Source organism: Lathamus discolor, chromosome 5 (genome assembly GCF_037157495.1).
Source record: "Lathamus discolor isolate bLatDis1 chromosome 5, bLatDis1.hap1, whole genome shotgun sequence".
Taxonomy (NCBI): domain Eukaryota; kingdom Metazoa; phylum Chordata; class Aves; order Psittaciformes; family Psittacidae; genus Lathamus; species Lathamus discolor.
The window spans coordinates 76,434,100-76,458,351 of record NC_088888.1 but is presented as its reverse complement, the minus strand read 5'-3'; positions in this window follow the sequence as shown (position 1 = coordinate 76,458,351).

Genomic DNA, 24,252 nt, shown 5'->3' with positions numbered 1-24,252 from the left:
AGGGCTTCAGGACATCTATCAGCACCACTGTATCCCTGATAGAAAATCAACCAAAATAAACCCAAAATATGAACATTTCACTAAGAAAATGTAGACAGTACACCATGCTGCATACTTAATAGTGTGCATTCTCTGAAGTTAAAATGCTCTAAGAAATAAAAGAGTATTGTACAATATATATATGCACATCTTCTACTTTCAGGACCTAGATAATAATTTAGGATTTAATACATACCATAGGAGGATGCAGAAAGGAAAACCAGCTGCCTTCAAGAAGAAATTTTTCAAATACATTTTAAAATTTATCTTACTGAGATAAGGCCTCTGATATCACAAGACAGAAAAATGTTAACCTTTTCATTGTCTTTTTAAAGTAAAACTTGATATCAACCTGCTTCCAATTTAAAAATAAAGTCACATCTAGCTTCAAACTTCCAGTTAAAAATGCTCAAGCTGCCAAGTTAGCTAAGGCTGCCAGACTTTGCCAGGTCAACACAGGCTTTTCAGATCTGCCTCATTCTCCAAAAAAAGGGGAAGAGGTCAAAGAGCTTGTGAGTAGATGGAAATGGGGGGGGGGGGGGGGGGGGGGGCGTAAAGAGGGAAGAGAAATCATTTCCCTCAGTATTAGGATCTCCTCAAATTGATAGGGAGATTATTTTTCAAGTATTTTACCGCTGGGAATTGCTGAAAGGTAACTTTTCTGACTGCTTTTCCTACACAAAAATCAGACATAGTAACCTGTGGAGACAGGACAAGGGGTAACAGGTTAAAACTTAAACAGGGGAAGTTTAAATTGGATATAAGGAGGAAATTCTTTCCTGTTAGGGTGGTGAGACACTGGAATCGGTTGCCCAGGGAGGTTGTGAGTGCTCCATCCCTGGCAGTGTTCAAGGCCAGGTTGGATGAAGCCTTGTGTGGGATGGTTTAGTGTGAGGTGTCCCTGTCCATGGCAGGGGGGTTGGAACTAGATGATCTTGAGGTCCTTTCCAACCCTAACTATTCTATGATTCTATGATTCTAACCTTTGTCATAGTCTTAAACCAAAATGGGGTTATGAAACTTAAGCATCAGGCAAATATCTCCTTTCAATTTGTTTTTCAAGAGAAAACAAACTTCTTTCTATTCCTGCAACACCTCAGTTCTGATCATGAGCAGAGTTGCATTTTTATCAGAGGGGAGGGGTTATGAATGATTGCTTGGAATTTTCCAGAAATAAAGTTATATCAGACTGATTAGAGACTCCACAGCTACTGATATAATAATTTCTGTTATCATCCTATATAATGAACTTCCAGGCCAAAATCCTACAGAAGTAAGGATATGATCAAAATCAGAGGTTAGAACCGTGCCAGCTTTTCTACCATTTCAGAACTGCCTTGTTCTTCAGCTGGAAGGATGAGTTCTTTCTTTTGTTCGGGTTTCTTTGTTTCAAAAAAGCATCTCAGAGAGAAACAAGGTGTTTCCCCCAACATCTCTTACCCCTGCAGAACTGACCTTGCCATTTCTGCTCTACAATTGAGCAAAATCAAGTAGCTCTTCTTTTGCAGCATATCAGAAGATTTCTGGCAGATAGTGAAGATCTTTGCACCCTTCATGACACTAATACCACACCATGGTCAGCCCCTGAGGTTGTTAGAATGATTTCTCCTTGTTCTTTCTGTGACTTTTGGCCTCTGCTTTGTTTTTCATTCCACTTTGCGTTTTTGCCCATTACCACAAGAAACCCCACTGGCTGAAAAATTGTGTCAACAGGGTGTAGACTATTGCAGTGTCTGTTAACAAGCCAGGACATATATACATAATAAGCATTTTTATGCTCACAGGTGGTGTAGATTGCAAAAAAATTTTGTGTTCAACTTTTTGATTGGATAATCTAATGCAAGAGCTATTTTTACATAAAGGAATTGAAGGCCAAGTTCTGCTTTTTATTGTTATTGGCAAAAAAAAACAACCCAAACCCTTTGCAGAGTAATTGAAGTAGGTAGCACAGCTTCAGTTTTGTACATTGATGAAACAGAGCACAACGGATTGCAATCATTCAAGCTCCATCTATAAATATATCTCTATTATTTTCTTTAAACTTTGACTAAATATTTAGACCATATATTTACCCCAATGAAGTTAGTTGCAGTCTCCAGCAGGGTTAGGTCTTCCATTTGAGTCTCTTTGTAGTCCTAATTTCTTCCTCTCCCTCTAGTGTCCTCCCACACATTTTTCCATTGGGTAATCTCAAGGAAAATCTCTGATGGACTTTTCTTTTTCTCTCTTCTGTCACCACGTTTTTAACTTATATATATAGTCATAGCAGATTATCAAGTGGTATAGAGTGATGACTGTAAATTCCTCAAATAGAAGACTCTTTCTTCTGAGAAGAAATCACTTTTCTTTATCATAGTATCCAAGGATATGGAACGTGTCCTTTGAACTATTTCTGGGAAAGCGCCTTAGGCACCAAGAGCAAAGAGACTAGTAAGCAGCAAAAATCACAGCATCCCTTGCAAACCTTTAAGAAATGATTCATCCCCATCTAAAGCTCACATGTTACCACCTGTCTCTCTGATGGGGATTTTCTACTTTGTTATGTGTGATATAAATGCTTGAATCAATAAAAAGACTCAACGCCTGAGCTACTTTATAACTGCTCTTTCTGTTCATGTCTCTTGACACAATACTGGCACACTGCAATGAAAAGAGCACAGCATCTATCCTATGTGACACAAATTACACATTTTCTGTCACAGTAGCTCCTGCATAGCATACATTACACATCTGCTTATTTAGGCTCAGCTCTGAGTTTGTATGCAAGATCAGAGTTGCTGCTTGCTCATGATTTCATCTCTGGCTTGTGTTTAAGCCTAGTTTTATAAGCTATATGGGCCCAACCAGCTTCAGCTGGCTCTGCCTCAGTGCCCAGCAAGCCTCATGATCTCCTCTGTGCCTAATGCCTTAGACCACCAAATTCTCACTGGCATCCCCTTGTAAACTTCCATCGTTATCAGGCTACAAAGCTGCTCTCCATTTCTAGCACTGCATCAGGTATTTTAAAGATCTGCCTACAACCCCAGGATGAGCAAAGGATTACCCAACAACTGACATGGTTGTGCAAGGTGAAAAAAAGTATTATCCAGGTGTCGTACAGCAGAGTGGAAAACTGACTGAGAAACATACGTAACAAGGTAGCTGAATAGTGAACAAAAACCCCACACACCCCCTCCCAAACTCCCCAAACCAACATAAAGCAGTTCAGGATCCTGTCTTCATGGCAGCAGGAAGTCATTTCTATAAGAACTCTCATGAGGTCTTTGGCATGAAAGCCACTGAAGAGCCACTGGTGGCTCTCTCCCCTGCCTTTTCCCACTATCTGGAGAGAAATCCCAGAACCAAGCACTGCTGCCGCATAGTCTAGGTATCCTGAGGAGGGACTTTCTGGCCTGATGTCCAGCCTGTGAAGGTCCAGGGCTCTTTAAGCCCGTCTTGACAGATACCATGAAGGAAACCCTCTGGAATGGCCCTGCCACAACCATAGGCTAAGCCCTGCTGAGGAAACACCTGTGTTGCTGCTGATCCAACCAGCATGGCTGGCTACAGTCAGACTCAGTAAATGCCTTTGTGATTGTTCCCATCTTCTCCATGTATAACACCTTGTCTCCAAGGAAGTCTGACGCTGATGGGCACAATATCTAAAGAAGCTGTAGAAATCCTAGGAGCCTGCATCTTGGTGAGACTATTTACCTGCATGCCCTGCAGAGCTGGCAGCTTCCTATGCCTCCCTTTTCTGCTTCATGCACTCTGTGCAGAATCACCTCAGCTCCATCCTTCTCTCCAAGCACCAGCCCCAGGAGACATTCCTGGACCTGGGAATGTCTCCCACCAGGAGACATTCTTTAGCCCCGAAAGTGGTTGGTTCCTAGTGTTGGCCACCAGTCCCAGTTTCCTCAATCTATGTGAAGTTCTCTATCAGAGCAGAATCTACGATGAGTTCTTGCAAAGCCAGTAAGCAGCTGTCATCTGGGGTTTGAGGACAAATGTGGGAATGTGCTTTTACTCTCCCCAGGGTAACAAAGGCCAGTCAGCCTTCCCACACATCAAGGACCAGGCACTTGGACAGGCACAGGCAACCTGACTCAAACAAACCTCTCTGTTAGTCTCTCCCTGGGCTTTTAAAACCCTCTGCCCCCACTCACAGCCCAGCAGAGTCAGACCTCCAAAATGAACCTGGGAGCTCTCTGAATTGAGTCTCAGCTGAGAGAAACTCTAGGTGGCCCCAGACCAACCTGGCTGGTGTCTGAGTGACCAGAAGAAGTACATTGAGGATCTGGCCTCTCTCCTGGATCTCTCCATAGCATAATATCACATTAAATGGATCTTTTGCAAATGTGGCCAGAGTAGAATTCATACTCTCAAACACCTGCTCTATTTTCCTGAAAGGGACCTGAATAAGCAAGACTTCCTTAATTCCCTCATCTCTCATTACAGACTAGAATTAGATAGAGCTGAGACATACCATTAACAGGTTATCTCATGCAGCAGTCTGATCAGCACCTCTCCCTGCCTCCATTCCTTGCTCAATGCTATTTTCTCCCACTCATTTCTCCTGCAGCTTCACTAACAGCCAGGATAAGTACCAAATAGCTGTGCTGGGTGATGAGGGGCACCACCATGGGAAAGGGGAGCTTGCAGGATTCCCATAGGGAGATGAGAGTACTTTTACTGTCCTGCAGAAGTCACTATCTATCAACCCCCAGCAAGGGCTTCTTCCACTTTATTAGTTAGTAAATTGGACAGCGCAGCTCAGTGGAAATATACCTTGATACCATTTGCATGTCCTGGGACAGTACCCTGAGAAACACAATGCTGAGCACTGAAAGAGTGCCTGGCCTTTAAGAGCTGCAGAGCTGTCAGTAGCACAATGCCATGCTATTCACCAGCTCACCTGTGGGTAGCTTTATTCCTAGGCAGGATGTAAAGACAATACAGTACCCTCATATAAAGACACAGGAGAGTGCAACAATGAAGCAAAACTACAAAAATATAAAACAAGGAAACACACTGCCAAAGTTAAAGGCATAAAATGTAGCAACATTCCTCAGCTGTTTCAGTATCTTAGCTACCCTGAGAGCCTCGGTAACAGGTTTTGATGGCTCACCTCGGGCAAACACCTCTCAGAAAGTCTTTTAGAGCAGCAGCCTTTTTTCTTGTGTGAAGATGGATAGCAGATACAGAGCAGGTGCTCTAGGAAAGTTGCCTCCTCCCCTGCATAGAGTGGAGCACCCCCCCAGCCTCTCTTCCTGCAGGTGTGCCAATCATTGTTAGTGCCGGTGCTCTTCAACACAAGGGTGGGGATCAGCCATTTCTTTCTTAAACAATTTTGGTATACATTATGTTATGTGTTTGAATTAACACATTTCTGGTTTTCTTGTTTTAAGTACTTTAAAGCCAAGCTCACTACAAAGCTTATTAATTAAATGCAGGGCTTCAAAATATAACCAAAATTGGCCTATTCTTAACACTGAGTAATTTAAACACAATACTTATGAGTGATAGAAGTGAGATGTAGAGAGTTTGAATCAGTTGACAGCCTACATCATCTCCTGTTAGCTCTAAATAAAACTACAGGCTGCTGCCTCTAGATTGTCTATGGCTATGAAGAAACAGTATGTCTATTGTCTATGCAGAAACCATACTGGCTTGATGGTCTCAGCTATGCTTCTCTGGCCCATGCAGGCACAGGATGTGGCTGAAGTGATTTCTTATTTTCGTTAAAGTGGTTTCAGGTGTTCAATATTCTAACCTAAATTGGTGTCTTCACTTTGACAGAAGGTGAGATGCTAGGCAGCAAAAGCCATGCTCAAGCCAGAGCGCTACAGATCATGTGGTTGTGTGGTTTTACTGAAGGCCTCAGTGAACACAGACAGCATTGAAGGTGGCCCTTTGCACACGAGCACTACAACCACTGCTGATGGCCATAGTGCCACTACATGCTCATTTCTGTTCTCTAGGTACAGTCAAGAATAGAAAAGTCATGATCATGCTTACCATGATTTGAGCAAAGGGAGAGACATGGAGACTGGGACTGCTGTTTTCTCCTGCTGCAAACCAGCAGTCAGGCCTTGGACACTAACCCCTCAATCCTTCACTGGAGGATCTGTGAGACCCCTTACTTCTTCTGTTGACTTAACACAGCTGGAGTAGCCTACAGGTTAAAAAGGAGCTGTTTGACGTGGCTCAGCTGCACAAAGGTCTAATTTTCCTTAACCACTCCATTGCCAGCTTGGAGATCAGAGAATTTTTGTCTCGTTGGCAGCTGAGCAGGCAAGGCTTAAAGATGGCTTTCCCTTACTGCTGTTTCATGCTCTGCCACAGCAAAGTCACCAGATAGGTCCCCAGATAACTGCTGAGCATTATTCCCAGGGCTGTTCATTCCTGTCATTGTCTATTTCTATAGCCCCAACACACAAATGCCTTTGTGTCAGGTCCAGTGCCACCAGGAGCTTTCCACGAATTTTAGAAACCCTCAAGCTGGTATAGAAAGTTCCCCGCTGGTACAGACAAACAGGAGTGCCTGAGTGGCAGCCCAAGAAGCAGTGCCTCTCCCTGCCATGAGCCACAATTTGTGCTGCTCACACACACGTGATCCAAAGGTCTGCTTCTTGCTGACAGAGCCCGACCACCGACTTGTTTTGTTTTCTTGGTTACTGCAAGTAGCAGCGAACAGTGTCAGCTTCTACTGCACAGGTCCATATGCAGAATGCTGAAGACATACTTTTAAATGTTTCAAGGGTGGCTCAGGCACCCAAAGGGCAAGGGGGAGGTGAGGCAATAGCATCAATGCAAACTATATCTGCTTCAAAATGATTACACTAAGCAGCAAAGCAGAAAGGGTTTGTAATGACTGGTACTTACACGGAAATGTGACGAGATCTTGAAACCCGTCATAGAAGGGTTTTCCAGTAGTATGTGGCAACGATCTGTCAATAGGCAACACCATGAACATCGTGAGGGTGGTCAATATCTACAGTGTGGAGGAAGGAAAGAGGTTCAGAATATGTCTGAGATAACCTGTAATGAGATCACCAGGGAACAGCAGCGAGGAAGATCAGGCTTGTCAGCAGAAACTGGAACAACTCTGTGCTCCTGAGCACGGCGTATAAACTAGGAACCTGGGTGCAAGGAGGCAGGTGTTGAGGACAGGGTGATACTTTTAACACTTCACTTTTTGCTCTTTAAGCCACAAAAAAAGTAAAGCTTAATTACACAGCAGCTGTGAAGGCTTTAAAAGTATCTCTGAAACCAAGAAGAAAAAACATTAAACAACTCCTCTGTAGATTTGCTTACACCAACTCCCATATAGTGGGAAGAGAATTTGAAGGGCTCTTCCAGCTCTCTCCCATGATTATTCCATAAGACAGAATAAGAATATTGGGTGGAAGATGTCTCAGGAAGGATTTTCTTATGGTTCCTGTTAAAAATATTTTTTTCTTGACAGTTGTCCTTTAATCTCAAAAAAAACCATGTTACTGAATTATGTCAGGTGGCAAATTAAAAATTATTCTAGAGAAAATAGATCCTTAATAGTAAATAAAACATTTAAAACAACAACTTCTACAAAAACAAAACAAAACTTTGAAAACTTTCTTTTTTTATTATTTTAGAATCATAGAATCACAGAATAGTTAGGGTTGGAAAGGACCTCAAGATCATCTAGTTCCAACCCCCCTGCCATGGGCAGGGACACCTCACACTAAACCATCCCACCCAAGGCTTCATCCAACCTGGCCTCGAACACTGCCAGGGATGGAGCACTCACAACCTCCCTGGGACTTAAACAGCATTTATATGTAAAATTAATAAACTTCTGTGGAGATTATAAATTCCACAGGGACGCACAGTTACCACTGGAAGGAGCAAAACTGATTCTGAGATACAGCATCCCCCTTTCCTTTGCGCCATTTGTGAGTTTTCACACATTAAAGATATTTTGAAATCCATCGGCAAACAGAAGAAACAAACAAAGCCAATATTCCTAATAAAAATCTTCATTTTACACCGACAGCTCTTAAACTGAGTTACATTATTGACATATTAACTTACGGAGTTAAACTGACATAGAATTGTGAAAGTCAGGCTGTTACTATTAGAAGAAAAAATAAGTGAAGAATGTGAATTTAAAGATTTTTCTGAGTATCTACAAATCACAAAATGAGAACCATGCAGCTCATATTCAGAACAGTGTTCAGAAATCACAATGAAAAATCTTTTCCACGTTTATCTAGTATAAGACAGGTTCCCCAGCATATTGCGAATTTCTAGCACAGATTATGCCTTTTGCCCTCTTTTCACCGTTAGCAGGGATTTCCCTGACCCAGCGAGAGCTTCTGCCCCCTTTCAAGCAGAAGCAAACTCATCCTGACTTCAGGGAGGGAAATCAGGCAGCAAATTCAGGTGTGGAGAACAACCCGTGCTATTTAACATTTTCTGATTACCCCTACAGAAAAAGCAGCTCATGTGCAGTATTTCAATCTGGGTTGAATTAATTTCCTCTCTGAAGTTATGTGTGCTGTTGCTTTGGGATTTCAGTCCCATTTTCTAGATTGTTTATGTTCAAGTGAAAACAATGGTTCTCAAGCAAAAGGACATTGTCAGTGAAGGGAACAATGTAGAATAATAGTTGGAAATGCAACAAAGAGCAATAGCACTGCGTCTTGGCTTGGGCATTAGATCAAGTGAGGTAAATTCACTGTACCGTTCGTGTTACTCTTTTTAGATGAATCCATCTCCAAACAACAGCTGGTGCGCAGCAAGTTTTCAGTATTGAATCACTTTTTCTTCTCATGGTCATTAATAATTTTCCTAAAAAGGAAACAGGCCCCTTAATGCCCCTGGTTGCTCCTTTCAGGCTTTGCAGTCAGCACAGCACTGATGTCTTCCACCCGCCACTGCCTTCCAGCACCGTGTGTGCTGGGAGCTGGGGTCCCCACACCTGCTTATGCAGCTCTGCTCTGCCAGCATGTCTAGAAAAAAGGTAAAAGCAACACGATTTTAAAAGCCAGTCCAAATTAGTTGGCATCTGCTTGGCTTTCTTGTGGAAATGGGGACCAGCTCAGGGGGATTCTTCATGGCCACTTTTCTGCAGTGCCCTGATTGTCCTGCCTGCTGTATTGTGTACCTAGGGAGTGTTTCACTTGCTCCAAGGATTTCAGCAGGGCTGTGGAGGTCAGAGTCTGACACCAAGTCCTGATAGATCAAACCGTTAATAAAACCTGGGCAAAAGCATTGCATGGATAATGAAACCCGTAGCACTGTTGAATCGTTCCATCACCATGAGACCCTTGGAGGGTACCCTTCTCTGACATCCACTGGCAGAGTTGGCATTGCCACCATAGACACAACGGGGTTAAGCAAGCAGTGGTTGTTGCCTGGTGTTGGTAGCTGTTCATGTGGCTGCTGTGGAGTAGAAAGGTGTCTTTATTCTTGCTAACACAGAGTGAACTCTTTCAGTAATAACTCTGAAAAACAGGGAGTAACTGGTGTGCTGAAACATGCCCATCAAATGCCATTTTATGTGCCTTAGGGTATCTGAACCCTCCTCGCAGGGCTGTCAGCTATGACACCAGACTTGCAGGAAAACAGTTGCCCTTCTGCATCAGCCACTTGAAGTCAGGAAGGAAAACAAGGGCAGCTCAAACAGTGCTAGACACGCATGTTCAGGCACCTCAATCATCCCCGGAGGATCTGAAGACATGTCCTTCACTTGCTGTGTTGTTTGAGCAATGTGCTCTGTAGCAAAAATAGACACAGAGGGCACGTGAAACTAAAGTTAAAAACCGTTTAACACTGAAGAACAATTTTCACCTGAGTAATACATGGTTTCTGGACTAGGAAAAAAGTCACCTGCTTTGCAGTCATTGTTAATACTCCTTGTTATTATTGTTATTCTTTCCAGCTCTGCAGGCTCTTTTTCTGGCTTTTGAGGCACTTTCATGTTAGCTAATTCTGTCCTCCTGCAGAACAGATAGTTATAATCTTGTTTGGCAAGTGGGCTGCCAGCAACGATAAATGCAATGCCATAATTACACGGAAATACTGGGGAAATCCACAGAAGAAAATACCATTGCCCTATTTCTGGTGTAGGCTTGAGGCAGACACCTTCTTTCGTGCTAGCAAGTTCTTGGAAAGAAGAGTCAGCAGTGACAATTCCTCTCACCCTCTCTTTTACTTTTTAACGACACAAGTAGAAAGTCTCAGTGCAGAAAAGCACACTTCCATACAGATTTTTTAAAGGCTGACACATCAATTCTTATCCCAAGCTGAGTGGCAACTTCACCAGATCTTGCCTCACCAACATCTTTCTGACATTTCATAGAATCATTTAGGTTGGAAAGAGCCTTTAAGAGCATCAAACCCAGCACTTCCAAGTCCACCGCTAAACCATGTCCCTAAATGCCTCTCCTGCATGTCTTTTAAATACCTTCTTCATGTCTTTAACCTGAGCCCCAGGAGGCAGCAGACTTCCCTAAGTGGGTCCAGCATTCACCTCAGGACAAAGACACATCTTTTATTCTTTGTGGAAGCAGTTTTGACACAAGGCATAGGCTGACTTAACCTCAATGACGCCTAGAAGCCAGAAGAGCCATTGTCCTCCCAGTTGTTCAGTTCTGCTTTCAGAGCCTCAGTTCTATTACACAAGGGCACCTGGAAGGTGGGGAAGTCACAGGAAAGAAGCACCTGCTGTGCTGGGCAGGAACTTGTCTCCATTGCCACTTATCCCTTAAGTCACTGAGTTCAGCCAGGTGGAGAGAGGAGAGATATCTCCCCATTCCAGAGCAGGGTTCACAGCTGAGCATGGTCCAGCCACAGGGAAGCACTCTTACAGCCAATAGCTTGTATGTCCTGTTGCTATAGAAAAGTGGAATGGTTTGTGTCTGCTTTGTGTAGTGGTGGGTTTTTTTAGGAAACCTCATCCAGATATCGGTTATTAAAAAAAAAACAAACCTTGTTTGTATTCAGAGGTGCTGCACACAGGCTCTATCCTGAATGGGTCTTTGTTATGAGTATACAGGAGCACTCCAGAAGGACACCTGCGTCAGAGGATGCATGAGGCTCAGCACTCCCAGAGTAGCAGCTGAAGTCACTGAAAGCAGAATGGGAGAAACATTAAAAGATGCTCAGAGACCCAGTGTAGGCACCATGAAGTCAAAAAAAGTCCTCCCTCTCACTTTTATAGCAGCCTCCATTGTGGTGCAACGTATTGCAGATCCTGGGTTTATCAGGTAAATATACTTTCCAGCTTCCACCCAGCTCAGTGACAAACAGCAGGACATGCAAGTTATGGAGGTATCCTAGCAAGAGGCATGTTGGTGCAGTTGAAGCTGCTGGTTCCTCTGAAGTGCCTGACAAAGGAAAGGAGTTGAAATGCTTGTTGCTACCAACACCCCACACTGCTGCTTTCCCTGAGGCAGGAAGACCCCAGCAGGAGATGATAAACCAGTGGGGTATCTGTTTCTGAGTGGCTGTCATTTACTGTATGTTATGTAAAAATGAAGATCAAAGGATTTCTGCTAAAAAGCTGAGCTGTAAAAGAAGGCACTCTGAAAGAAGATGCCTGACCTGTTCACCTGCTCTTTGTTGCCAGGAAGAGTGGAGCACGGGGCTGCTCCAGCCATCCATGCTTCAATCCATCACAGCAGGGGAGCTGGCACCCTCACGGGTGATTTTTCAAAGGCTCTGAACTGTATGTGGAAAGCTCCCCATTCACCAAGAAATTCCACATGAAAAGGACTCTGAAGTGCCCCTTGTCATCCTGCTCCTCCTACCCTTCCAGAAAACTGCTCCTAGCTCACTCCTCATTGCTCAAAGAGAGGAATTAATCCCAGACTCAAACTTTACTTTCATTTCACTCTCCATTAAGAGCCCTTTCTTCTCTGTCTTTGAATGACCTTCAGGACCCTAGCACTTTTCTTGTGGAATATAGATTTCACATATTTTTGCACAGGACATAAGAATCTGTTTTGAGCACAATACTCTTGTTGTGAAGAGGGAATGCTCCATCCAGATTGCCACTCTCTAAACTTGTTCAGTCCTTTAGCGAGATGTGTGGACATATCACCATGCTTAGCAGCTCCAGGCACATAACCTTTTGAGGCTTCGGTCACCCAAGCTTTGGTTGTACACCTGGAGATTTCATGTGATGAACTTGCTGCCTTCACAGTTCACTGAGTTCTCCTGATTCTGAAGTAAATATCCTCATGCCTCAGTTATTTCTCTACCAAAAGCAGTATCCATGAAGCTGACATTTTTCAGGCTGGCAACTTTTGGTCTTTACCTCCTGCATTTGAAAAGATAGTGGTAGGTCCCAGCAGATTCATCTTTCCCTCTTCTATTTAAAATGTGAATAACAAATTGAATGGGGGAAAAAAGTCTGCACAGATACCTGTGGGTGGAAAAAGAAACTCCTGATTCTCAGACCATGTGTTCAACAGATGGCAGTAAAAATGCTCTACTCTTTTTCTATTTGAGAAATAGTTTTTCCTCCTCATTTCTTAGGAAATCAAACAAGGAGCTGATTTTCTACTGTTGTCAAGCTTGTGCCATTAGAAACGATTGTGCCAAAGCAGGTCCTAATTGATTTGCGAATTCTGTAGTGTTTTCAACACTGGAAAAATTCTGGAACTTTTCTCAAAGAGAAGTAATTAAAGTCATTATGTGTGATCATTTGAGTGATCACTTGCAGGGTGGTCTAAATGGCGATATGGTGTTAACTATAGAGGTTCTTTGCAGAGAACTATGAGGTCTGCTGGTCTTTTCCTTAATGTTTCAGTAGTAGAACAAAGACATCTCAAAAAGGCACACCTATGGCCCCCAAACAAGGCGTCCCTGTTTTGAACAGTGTATACGTAAACCTGTATATAATCATACAAATTCACATTTGTATGAAAAACCCATACCTATGCACAAAACTCGCTCACAGTTCCTCTTTTTCTTGTGTTAGCCTTCACGTTCAGCATTGCCAGAGGCTGATTTAAGTAAAACCCACCTGCAGCTTGGAGAGCAATGCCAGTTGTTGCAGTGAAAGCCCCATCATTGCCATTCTCTGGTTCCTACTTACTAACTCAAAAACTGCTCAAACAGTGGTGTCTGGAGGGTCAGAAAAGCAGCATGCACTCCCTGCTGCTCTCACTGGCCTTATGTAAATCCATTCTACACCCTATTTCCATTAAAGCTGATCTGCAGTATTTAGACATCAAGCTCTTTGTAGAGGACATATTTCTTATTATTTATTTACACAAACACAGAGAGACCTCATTCCCAGTGGGAGCGTATGTTGGTCTACCACAAGCATCCTGCTGATCAGACACGTTCACATAAAATTCTCCCCAACAGAGTCCACTGTGCTCTCTGATTTTGCTCATATAGCCTTAAAGTTTCAGAACAGCCTCTAGTTTCAGTAACAGCCTCTAGTTTCAGAACAAATACCACTCCTGCCTGACTTGCTTGACTTACCCAAGGCATGTCAGTAAAATTGATCTTCCAACTGGCTGAGTTAATTATGCTGTTACATGCTGGGTAATTCAGCCAGGCTGTGCAGCAAATACCAATGTCTGCCATCTACATAGGCAGTTTTGGTCTCCCACCAGAATTAGGCAGATCTGAAAAGGATAGAGCTGCACATGCCCACGGCAAAAAGAAGACATGACAGCATATGATGACTTGATGCTGAACCACAGACAAGGGGCTCATATAACACAGTTCGTATCCATAGTGGCCTGTGCCTTAACTTCAGGAAGGCAGTTGTGTGCAAGCATAGAAAATCCTTGTAAATGTATGTAAGCATAGAAAATCTTTGTAAATGTATGTAAGCATAGAAAAGAGGTTGGACATGAAACAAGGCATATCTCTAGCATGCAAAACTTTTCTCCTGAAGCAGCCACTTATTCACCATGTGCTCAGGTCTTTCCCACCATTACAGGCAAACATGGAAAGGTACCTTGCCGTGAAACTCTGGTGTGCATGTTATTAAAGCAAATCAGTTGTCAGGTTGAGTATCACCAGAAATCTGTCACTAACAGAAACACAGGAGACACATGGTTGTCATGGGGAGATGCTGGCTCCCTGCTGATAACTTTGTGGTGGCTCAGGCAATTCTCTCCTTATATTTCCACTGAGCTGGAACAATAAAACACCTGAGTGCCAAAGGGCTATGAACATGTGCTATGGTTACAGTAATTGCTTCACTTCCCTGAAGTTGTGCTGTCAGTAGTGCTTTTGGACCTGGTTTGTGCCACCTCTGTGCCTATGTCAGTTGCCAGCAGAGGGAAGCTCAGCCAGTGCCGGGAGCAGGAGGAGCAGAGTAGAGGGGATGGAGGTAGTTTCTTACACAAGTGCTCAGGGGGTCACATCCCAGTAAGAGGAATAGCCAGGCAAAAATCACACAGTGTTTTTGCCAGTGTCCTCTCCATTCTGCAACAGTCCTTTGAAGTCTGGTGAATATAAGGGAAAGAAAGCAGTGTGTTCTACCTTTGTTTAATGTGAAACTGCAGATTGAAATCATTGTGTGTGGCTGATGAGAAAATGATGAAAGATACCTCAAGTCCTTTTTATTGGAAGCTTCTGCAATGTGGTGTGGAAGTTATCCGCACCTTTTACTGAACCAGTCCCTTAGAGAAAAGGCTGGATACTCATGAATGGTAAAAGAGAAAAGGGGCTTTTTAAAATGACAATGTCAAAATATTCCTTTCAGTATGTATCACAAAGAATCCAAAAAGATCATCTGCTACTGCAGCACACACAGCAGTGAATGTTTTCATAGGTAGCATGGCCAGGGGGATATTCAAAACAAAAACATGTCTAAGAGTAGGTTGCAGCTGGAAATTTCCAAATGAATGTTGCTTTTCCTCCCCTTTTTCTCTCTTGTCTTCCTGCATCATGAGCAGCCTACATTCCTGTTTGCTTAATGCATCAAGGTGATGTCCTGTGAGGATTTTATCCATTTCATCACTTTCTACCTGTAGTTCAACAGTAGCATTCCCAAGTCCTCAGGAGGCACTTTTCTCTCAACATTATATATCCCCTCAATTGCCTATACATGGAGAGAAATTCATAACTAATGTAGTTGGTGTCACAAAATTCCACTGGCACAGCAGTCAGTACGAAACGCAGCACTAATTACGAACAGCACCTATCTACTGAAATTACTGTTGAAATGTTAACTTTGGGAAAAGATATTTTTATGCATAAGCTTTTCTGCAAAAGAAGTATTACTGGAAGTGAAGCAGCGAGGCTTTTGGTTATGAGAATGAGCTCTCTTTTGCCCTTGTTACTGCTAATTTCAAGAAGGGGGAAAAAAAAGATATCTTCATAGCGATTTCCCTCTGAAGTTAATAAAAAGAAAAAAATAACAAGTGGTTGTGGTGATATTGAGAGAGAGAGAAAAAAAACATCTAGATCCTGTTATTTTTCAGAGCTGCTGTTTTTTGTTTCAGAAAATGCAGAAATTTCTCAGATCACTTACGGGTACAAAATGTAACGTGAAAAGGAGTCTCATTTGCAGTGCACTAAGTGTTTTTAATGCTTTCTATTTTATGCAGTATCAAACACAGAAAACTTATCTGGGTCCCAAACATATTTCATAAGGGATTGGTTTTAGGATAGTTCTGTGCCACTTGCCTCTACCAAAATTCATACATATTTAGCTGCATGTTCAAGAGGGTCCAGCTTTCATGGGTGACTCCTGCTGGGAGGATCCCTCATCCTAATGAGCAGCCACCTTGGGCAGCAGTTCAGTTTTGGGAGGAGGAGGTGGTTTTATCGTTTGTCAGCACAAAACTCAGCACAGAATGATTCCCTGGGAACAGAACAATAGCAGAGAAGAGGACCTGTTTAAGGGATTTGGAAAGAACAGAGAAAGGATGCTGGTTGCACAAAAGGTGGCACAAAAGGTGGCACAAATAATGATCATAATAACCGCAGTGATCCCAATCCCAAGCAAAATATTCGTTTCCCAGTGCCTTGCAATGTGTAAATCCCATAAATTTCCTGGGGAAAAAAAGAAAAAAAAATTAAATCAAAGACTTTTCAGATCTGGGGAAAAAATTGTCATTGTTTTTTCACTCCATAATGGACTGTTTGTTTTAGAGGCTGCCACCATTTGTTTCAGCAAACTGTTAGCTAGGATTTATTTCTTCTTTCACAAAAACCTCCCACCCACAGTGGGGGAAGTGTTTCCAAATCATACCACTGACCAGAATAACTCCTTATTTCTCAACATGCCGTTTCTATCGTAGGTACATGTTTTCCCACTGCACTTGAGAACTATTCAGTATCAAAACCCATCATGAATTATACACTGAGACCTCACTAACAAAATGTTCTCACGTTTACTCATCCTACTATTTACTTCTCAAAAAGCTAGTTAAATTGCTATTCAATGTGAACAGACTTTGAAAAGAGACGTGAATCCTGTGTTCATTTTCCAAAAACAGGCAATGAGATAAATCTGGGGTAGCTTGTTCTCATCCTTCGTGAGTTTCCTAAACTGCAGTTTTAGGTGACTTCTCATCTTTTGCACAGAAGCAAAGTAGGTAAGGTGATGCATTGTGATGCCAAGGACATATATTTAACTTGCTCTGAACTCATGCTAAAAACTGCTCTCTATAGACCCAGCTTAAAATAGGCGCCTGGTCACAGACACTGGGAAGTTAAATATTCTAAAAATGATGATTGTTACAAAAAGCATGAAATGTCTACAAAGATCTTTAAGAAAAAAATGGAAGTCACTGAAAGAAATTCCTTTTCACAATGCATGAATTAAATGAAATAATGATGGTTTTTAATACCACTTATGCTTCATTCATGTGCTATTCATTACCTGAGCAGTCCAGGTTGAAAAATGAAACTTCCAAATTTGCAATCACACAAACAAAAACTGAGGCACCAAAAACAAACTTCAATTAGCAGTTACTTGGCAGCTCAATTAGCAGTTATCTTCGGTTAGCATCACCTGCGCTGTTATTGCACAGTGACTCTTGTACAGTTCAGCAGTCACTAGCTAGGTTATTTGGCTCTCCACTTTTATTATGAGAAATGGAAACAGAGCTAAAGTAATTACTCTTATTCTTCAAGACACAAGAAAAATGAGTATTTTAACTAATGAAACATGGGAAGTGCTGAAGCCTCCATTAATATTATCAATGCGTTTAATTTGTTAGATGATGAAGCATTAAGGTTTCTATAGCAGCTGCTGACTTCAGCTCTTAGGAATAGTGACCTTTTAAATTTTATTGTTCTAGTGACTGTATTCTAAAATGTTATTCTTTGGATGTTTTTATAGGTTTAAATACTATTTTCTTTAAATTAGGCAAATAAATTCTTTGAACTTGACACACTTCAAAGAACTGAGTAACGTTGGTGTCCTGTAACTGCTTCTATTTCTACTTGCTTGCTGGAGATTTTTTGCCAGGAAATAAGGGTTAGACTTTGAACAAACCTTACATTGTTCAAAAAGGCATAAAGTCAGACGTACCAGCATCCAAAGAAAGTAGTATTCAAGCAGATGGTCCATAGCTCTGAAAGCAGCTCTATTTAAGCTATTACATATCTTCTTCTGCTTCCCTCGTTGCCAGAAAAGCAACTGAATACAAATAAAGCTTCAATGAATGATGTAGTTTGGTTTTTTTTCCCTTGATAGACCAATATTCAGTCAAAATTTTTTTGACAAAGCAGTCTGAATTCAACAGCCAGATAATTCTAAAAAACCTGTTTCAAACATCTCACCCAGAATACCTCACCTAAACATGAGTTGATTTTGGCTTATGCAATCTTGTTAATCTACAAGTCACCTCTGCCATTTCATTACTTTTGAAGCCAGGAAAAGTTGCTGATTGGAAACATGCAAGGAAATGGCCTTCTTTTTTCCCTAACACTGGAAAGAAACATTGAAGATATCCTCTGTCCTGGGTTTACCAGGAGTCGTTTTGCTCCTTCTTAGTAACTGGTGCAAGCTCTGTGTTTTGACTTCCAGCCTGGGCAGAGAGCTGATAACACCGATTGGTTTTAATTGTTGTTAAGTAATGTTTATTCTGGCCAAGGACTCTGTGAGTCTCATGCTCTGCTGGGGACGAGGGGAGGCCGGGAGGAAGCAGAGACAGGACACTTGACCCAAACTGGCCAAAGAGGTATTCCATACCACAGCATGTCATGCCAAGGGAGGTAACTGGGAGTTACCCGGAAGGGCATGGTCTCTCTTCGGGGGGGGTTGAACTCGTTTGGCGGTGGTATCGTATTCTCTTGTTATTTTCTCTTATCAATATTATCATTGGTGGCAGCAGCAGTGGTTTGTGTTATACCTTAGTTACTGGGCTGTTCTTATCTCAACCCGTGGGAGTTACATTCTCCTGATTCTCCTCCCCATCCCTCCAGGAGTGGGGAGGGTCGGGGGGGTGGGGGGTGGGGTGAGTGGACAAGCTGTGTGGATCAGTTTAAACCACGACATCCTCCAATCCAGAATGCAAAGTGCGCAGCATGCATTTCCTGTCCTGCAGAGTAGAGCAAAGCCAGTCAACAGAATAAAAATTTACTTCTTTTGCTTTCTTCACCTTTTTACTGTTTCACTCTCTTTAGTCCTTTTCTCTGTCCTCAAGAATGTAGGAAAATGGTATGGAGCATCCACTGACTTTAGCTCAAGCTGTTTCTCAGGTCATGCGAGCACACTGGAAGATGCAGACTGCTATCCAGTCTGGCTGATGTGAATTTCCTTAGCCGTGTTAGGACTGACACTGGCCACTCAAGCCAACAACTAGAGAGCACAGAGGGAAGACCACCTGGGATCCTGACTGGGAAAATTCTCACTGGGAAGATTTTCCTTCTCTGTGGAATAATGAGGAAATGCCCACGTAGCAGCCAGGGCACAGCCAAACAGGGGACCTCTCCACTGCCTTACCTGGGTGATAGAAATGGCACAGCTCTGCCAGAGCAATGCTCTGTCTTGGCTAAAATACTCAACTGTGAGTGTTAGCAGAGAATGTCCTTACTCACGGAACTTGGAGAGTGACCCATGTGTTGCATCAGATCATGGTGACAGCCCAGAGTAGCTAACACATGATACAGCAAAGAGGAATGACAGAATTGGAGTCTTAATCGATGCTAGCAAACACAGTGCTGTTGGAGATGGAATTTAATTCCCTGATAGAATTAAAAATGTAATAAAGGTATCTGTAGCAATATTTTCTCCCTGTATTTCTCCTGAGAAAAGGTATTACAAGATATTCTTACAGAAATAGCAGCACATTGTACCAATAACAGTGCCATGTTAAATGGCTTAAGACTGGGTTAATTAGTAGATCAAAAGTAGCTGTCATTAGAGAAAGTCTATGAGAGCAGCAGAGATGTTGTTAGAAGCTCAGATTTATTCACAACCTATTCTAATGGCATGAAAGCCCCAATGGTCACAAAGTTTGTTGCAAAAACAGCAATCCAAGGCCACCTCTCCCAAATTACTAGTGTATCCTTTCTTCCCCAACCGATCCCACAATACTGCCAATACCAGTTTGTTAAACACAGCTGTTTCAGCTTTGTATTTCAGTTTCTTCCTTCACTAAATATTTCATTGTTTCTCAGTGCAGCAGTACATTTTAGGGCTTCTGAGCATGGGGTTTTGCTTCTGAATTCTCCGTCTCTGGCCTCTCCATGCTCTGGCCACAGCTGGCACCCCAGATTCTGCATTCCAGCATTGTCTCTCCAAAATCTGCTGCTTCAGAATCTATTTCTAATCTGTTCTCTTCAAAAAGATAAACTTTATCCTTGCGCAGTCACTTACCTTCACTTGACTTAGAATTTTTCCCTTTTTAAATTCAATTTATTTTGACAGCCAGTATTATCAAATTGTCGCAGGGGTCAGAGATGACACATGGTAAGGAAGTGTCCACATGGCCAGGGGCTTGAAACCAAAACACTCTATTATACTGTATGTAATTGATTCCATCTTATTTCTTTAGTACCTAGGTTTCCATCAGTAATAGTTTCGAGGTCTCCACTGCCTCAGTGGCTCAGCTTAAATAAGCAGTTTCTAGTTTTTTAGTCTTTAATATCTATGCTTTAGGCTAGAGCAGGGTAGCGGGGTTTTTTTTTAGTTACAGAGCATGAGTGGTTGCACATCAAGGGTGTTTTTCTGTTCAGAAATGTCACCATTACCCAGCCTGTTACTAAAACTTCAATCCACAGTTTCACACAGCAATGCCTGACACTTTGCATAACCCTGCTACAGATTCACTTGCAAAGAGTTTTCTAAACCAAAACCATAGTGTGTTTGTTGTATCCCCAAGCTGCATCTGAGAGCAGTTGGGATCCTCTTCCACATAAATGTAGGCCTTTCTACCTGGAGTAGAAACATGGAGTTTGAAATAATTAACTCCCACTCACCACGTAGTTATTAATTTCATCTTAACCTCATTTCCAGGGCAGTTATCATAATCTTTGATTTTACACACAGAGGAAATTGAGGTAACTGTGCCTTGTTTCCACTACTCCTTACCCATATCTATCCACTACTCCCTACCCTGCTATCATTGTGCTCTCCCTTACATGAGTCACACACAAGTATAAGAAAGAGAAAAATGACCAAGACCTAAACAATTATAAAGCCCCCTAAAATATATCTTGCTTTTTGTGGGAACACGTCTCACAGAGTCACTCATCCCAGCCTTTTCCACATGGAGTAACCATGGTATTTCAGGAATCTCTTTCCACCTACTCAGTCAGCCACTCTGAGCTGCAGCAGGGAAGATTACCTTGGTATACAGGCTGGTCCTTGTCCAGTGAAAAGAGAAATCTGATACATATTCTTTCATGCTTCACAGGAGTTGAACTTGCCAGACATCTTAATGAAGAGCAAATTTAGACACGAAAAGTAAACTGCAATTTTTTCTCACCTTAATTCTTTATTGAAGTGCACAACCACACAGCTTCAAGAAACCATTTGAAAGTGGTAAAGATAGATGCTTAGTTACTAATTTCAGTGGGTTCATCATGATCTCAGTAGTCTGTCTCATCCACTCTCTGTGAGGAACAGTAATTTCCCACTTAGTGTTCTCCCTGCTGATGGCTTGATTTATGGGAAGATCTGCAATTCTGAAAGACTTTGACATTTTTTACACTCCAAGAGCAAATGTTGGGTACCAGTCCTTGAGGCTGGAGGGCCAGCTAAACCCCAGCCTAATGCTGCAGCTGCTGACCTCAGTGCCACATCACAGTGATTCTCAGCTGCAAGACTCTACCCACTTAGGTTTCTTTGACTAACAAGCCTGCCTGGCTTTTCTAGGGCAGGTTGTTATTCCTACTCATCTTTACCCTTAACTCCCTCAGCCCCACCAACTAGGAGCACTGCAGATCAACTTTGGTTTTTGTTAGACAAATTTATTAGCTCACAAGGTGAGAAGGTGAAAGTGCAATCTGTTGGCTGTGAAGCAGGTGAGTTTCTCAAACAGAAGGCCCCATTATCTGGTTATTTGTGAAGCAGTGGGGATCTCGGTGGCTGTGAAAATAACTCAGTCATATTTAAATGGCACTTCACATTCAGGATAGAAGACCGTTTTCTTAACCTTGAGGGTTGATCATTCCAGGTCATCCCTAAAATCAGTTGACAGTCTGTAAATAGGCTTTCCTGTGACCCATACCATAGCTTCCTACAGGATTAAAATGATTCAGTGTTTGGCACAAACATTTATTTAATCACTTTCTCTCCATATTCCCATTGTGTGAATGGAAAGAGAAAAGTAAGAACATTGAAATGTGATGTTTTGAGATTATGTCACTTCAGCTTCTCTGCCTCTAGATCACACGTAAGCTATTCAGCTGCTCAGTATATCTTATCTAGCCTTAAAGTCTAGGCTCACTGCTCCCCAGCCTCTAACAGACCCTGTGAGAAATACAAGCACAACTTTACACTCCACCTCAGCTGTTTTGAAAAACCAAGGAACAGTTGCAATAAAGAGAGAAAAAATGAGTTTAAAAGGAGAAAATAAATTGAATCTGTCAAACCAAATAGCAAGTGGGCTGGCTGGTTAGGTAAATAATTTTTATTGGCTTTTTCCAACTAATCTGCCTGCAGGATTTATTAGTCTTCTACTGCATCCTCAAATAAAGCAGCTAATCTAGTTCTAGTTTATGCTTTATCCATTAATAGTTGTATACATCCTAGAGAGCATTTATATTATTTATTAATTTACCTAACCATAATTATGATCATTGTGGCTGTTTAATGAGAAGTTACTCAAGGCCAACCTGCTAGAATTTAAATTGCATTTTTATCATTCTTACAGAGAGAGCATTTGGAACATTTGGTTCCTAACCTGAGGGCTTCACCCTGGCCAGAAAACATAATGAGTAGGAGATAACCAGAATGGGTTGTGCCCTGACCCCATGCAAAAGAGAAACATTGCCATGTCTCGTTATTTGATTAGCATAATGAAGTTAGAGTGTGATCACTCTAACATGCACCATTTAGACTTGTACTGACATCTACAGACTTCTCATCATGCCAGAACCAGGGCAGATGAGAAGAGAGGAGGCAGAAAGCCACTTCATATCTCTCACCTCTCTGGTTTCTGCAGTAATGCAGATCAAAGCTTTTGGTTTTGAAGCTATAGATGCACTTGCATCTCCACGGTCTATGGTAATGAGCCAAAAAGTACATCTTTATGCAGCCCACTTCTGGGTTGCTTCATGGTTGTGAAAATGGGAAGTTTGAGTTACATAAAAAGATGTCTTCTTTACTTTTCTCATTATTCTTCTATGTGGATGTCAGTTTGCTGAAGAGCAGCAATATGTGGCTTCAAAGTCTTCAAAGTCACTTCTTCATACTGTAGTTTTGTCCTTCCAAAGCTCTGAGCACCTGCTAACTCCATCCACTCAGGAGATGTCACTGAATGAAATATCTTCTGTTGTTCATTAGTCTTACATGTCATTACTTTGACATGGGCAGGAGAAAGTTTTCTCCATCCATTTACGTCACAGGAAGGGTTTCAATGAGCTAACACTTTGCAGAACAGGAATGACGCTGCTGAAGGCTACAGGGACAAATCTTTAAGGAACTTTGGCTGCTTCTTCTTATTTCTTTATAAAAACTTATAAGTTGGCCAGCCTGTTAGGAAAAAAATCTGACCCAGCTTCTCTAAATGCAGAGAATCTTCTTCAAACAAGAACTCGAGGCATCTCTGCATGTGCCAGGTTCAATGCTTCATAAATAGACCTCAGAGAGGAAATTTTCCACTAATAAAAGTCATATTAATCTATATAAGGTAATCAGACAAAATTAGTACAAGTTTGTCTTATTCTATGTAAGTTAAATTCATATGTACGTTTGTTGCTGCTGTGAACAAGTTGGCTTTCTGGGCTTTGCCCATGCAAGACTTCCATGATTTTTTATTTTACAGTCAGCTGAGCTTCTACTTTTTCCAGCTTTTTAACTTGAATAAGCCCAGCAACAGCCTAAAGTGTTCCTATTCCTTCAGCAGTAACTTGTTATGCACATTTTGTGGCCCCGAGATATTTCTAAATAGTCATTTTCATGCATTAAGGCTTACAGAATGATTTGTTTAAATTTAGATTTAAATTTAAATTTTAAATTTAGACCCTGGAGTGTAAGTTCAGGGTTACAGCCCTGCCCATCCAAACCAGGGACCTGGCCTGGCCACATCACTCTGGACTTCCCTCACACAAAACCTCTGGGGTTTCAGGGGGTTTCTGCTCAGCTGGGACGTGAAAACGCTGCCCGATCCCAGACCAAGGGGCTGAGAAGTGCTATGGAATCCTAGTGTTTCCTCATAGCACTTCTCTGGGATTGTGGTGTTTCATGAGCTGTGTGCTGTCACATTCTTCTGAGACATTTAGAGAAGGCAGTCAGAGCCTAGAAAGGTCTTTGAAATGAATGAGGTGGAGTGGGCAGAACTAGACATGTGGAGAAAGGTGGAGAAAGTAACAGACAAGACCAAGGAAAGAGAAATAAGGTAATAGACATCGGAAGTGAAAAAACCACAGTGCCTGATCCAGTTGCTTGCAAGGTGATGCAAGATTTTGTTGCTTGCTCTGAACTCCTCAGTCAGGCATGGTATGTTGGTCCAGGCAAAAACAGAGGCCAGACAAATCACAGGATAGGAAAGTAAATTACTTGGCACAAGGAACAGGTTATGACAGGCCTTTTTGCCATTGTTTTCTTTTTTCTTTCAAGAAAAGAAAAAGATATTAAGGATGCCAGTATTAAAA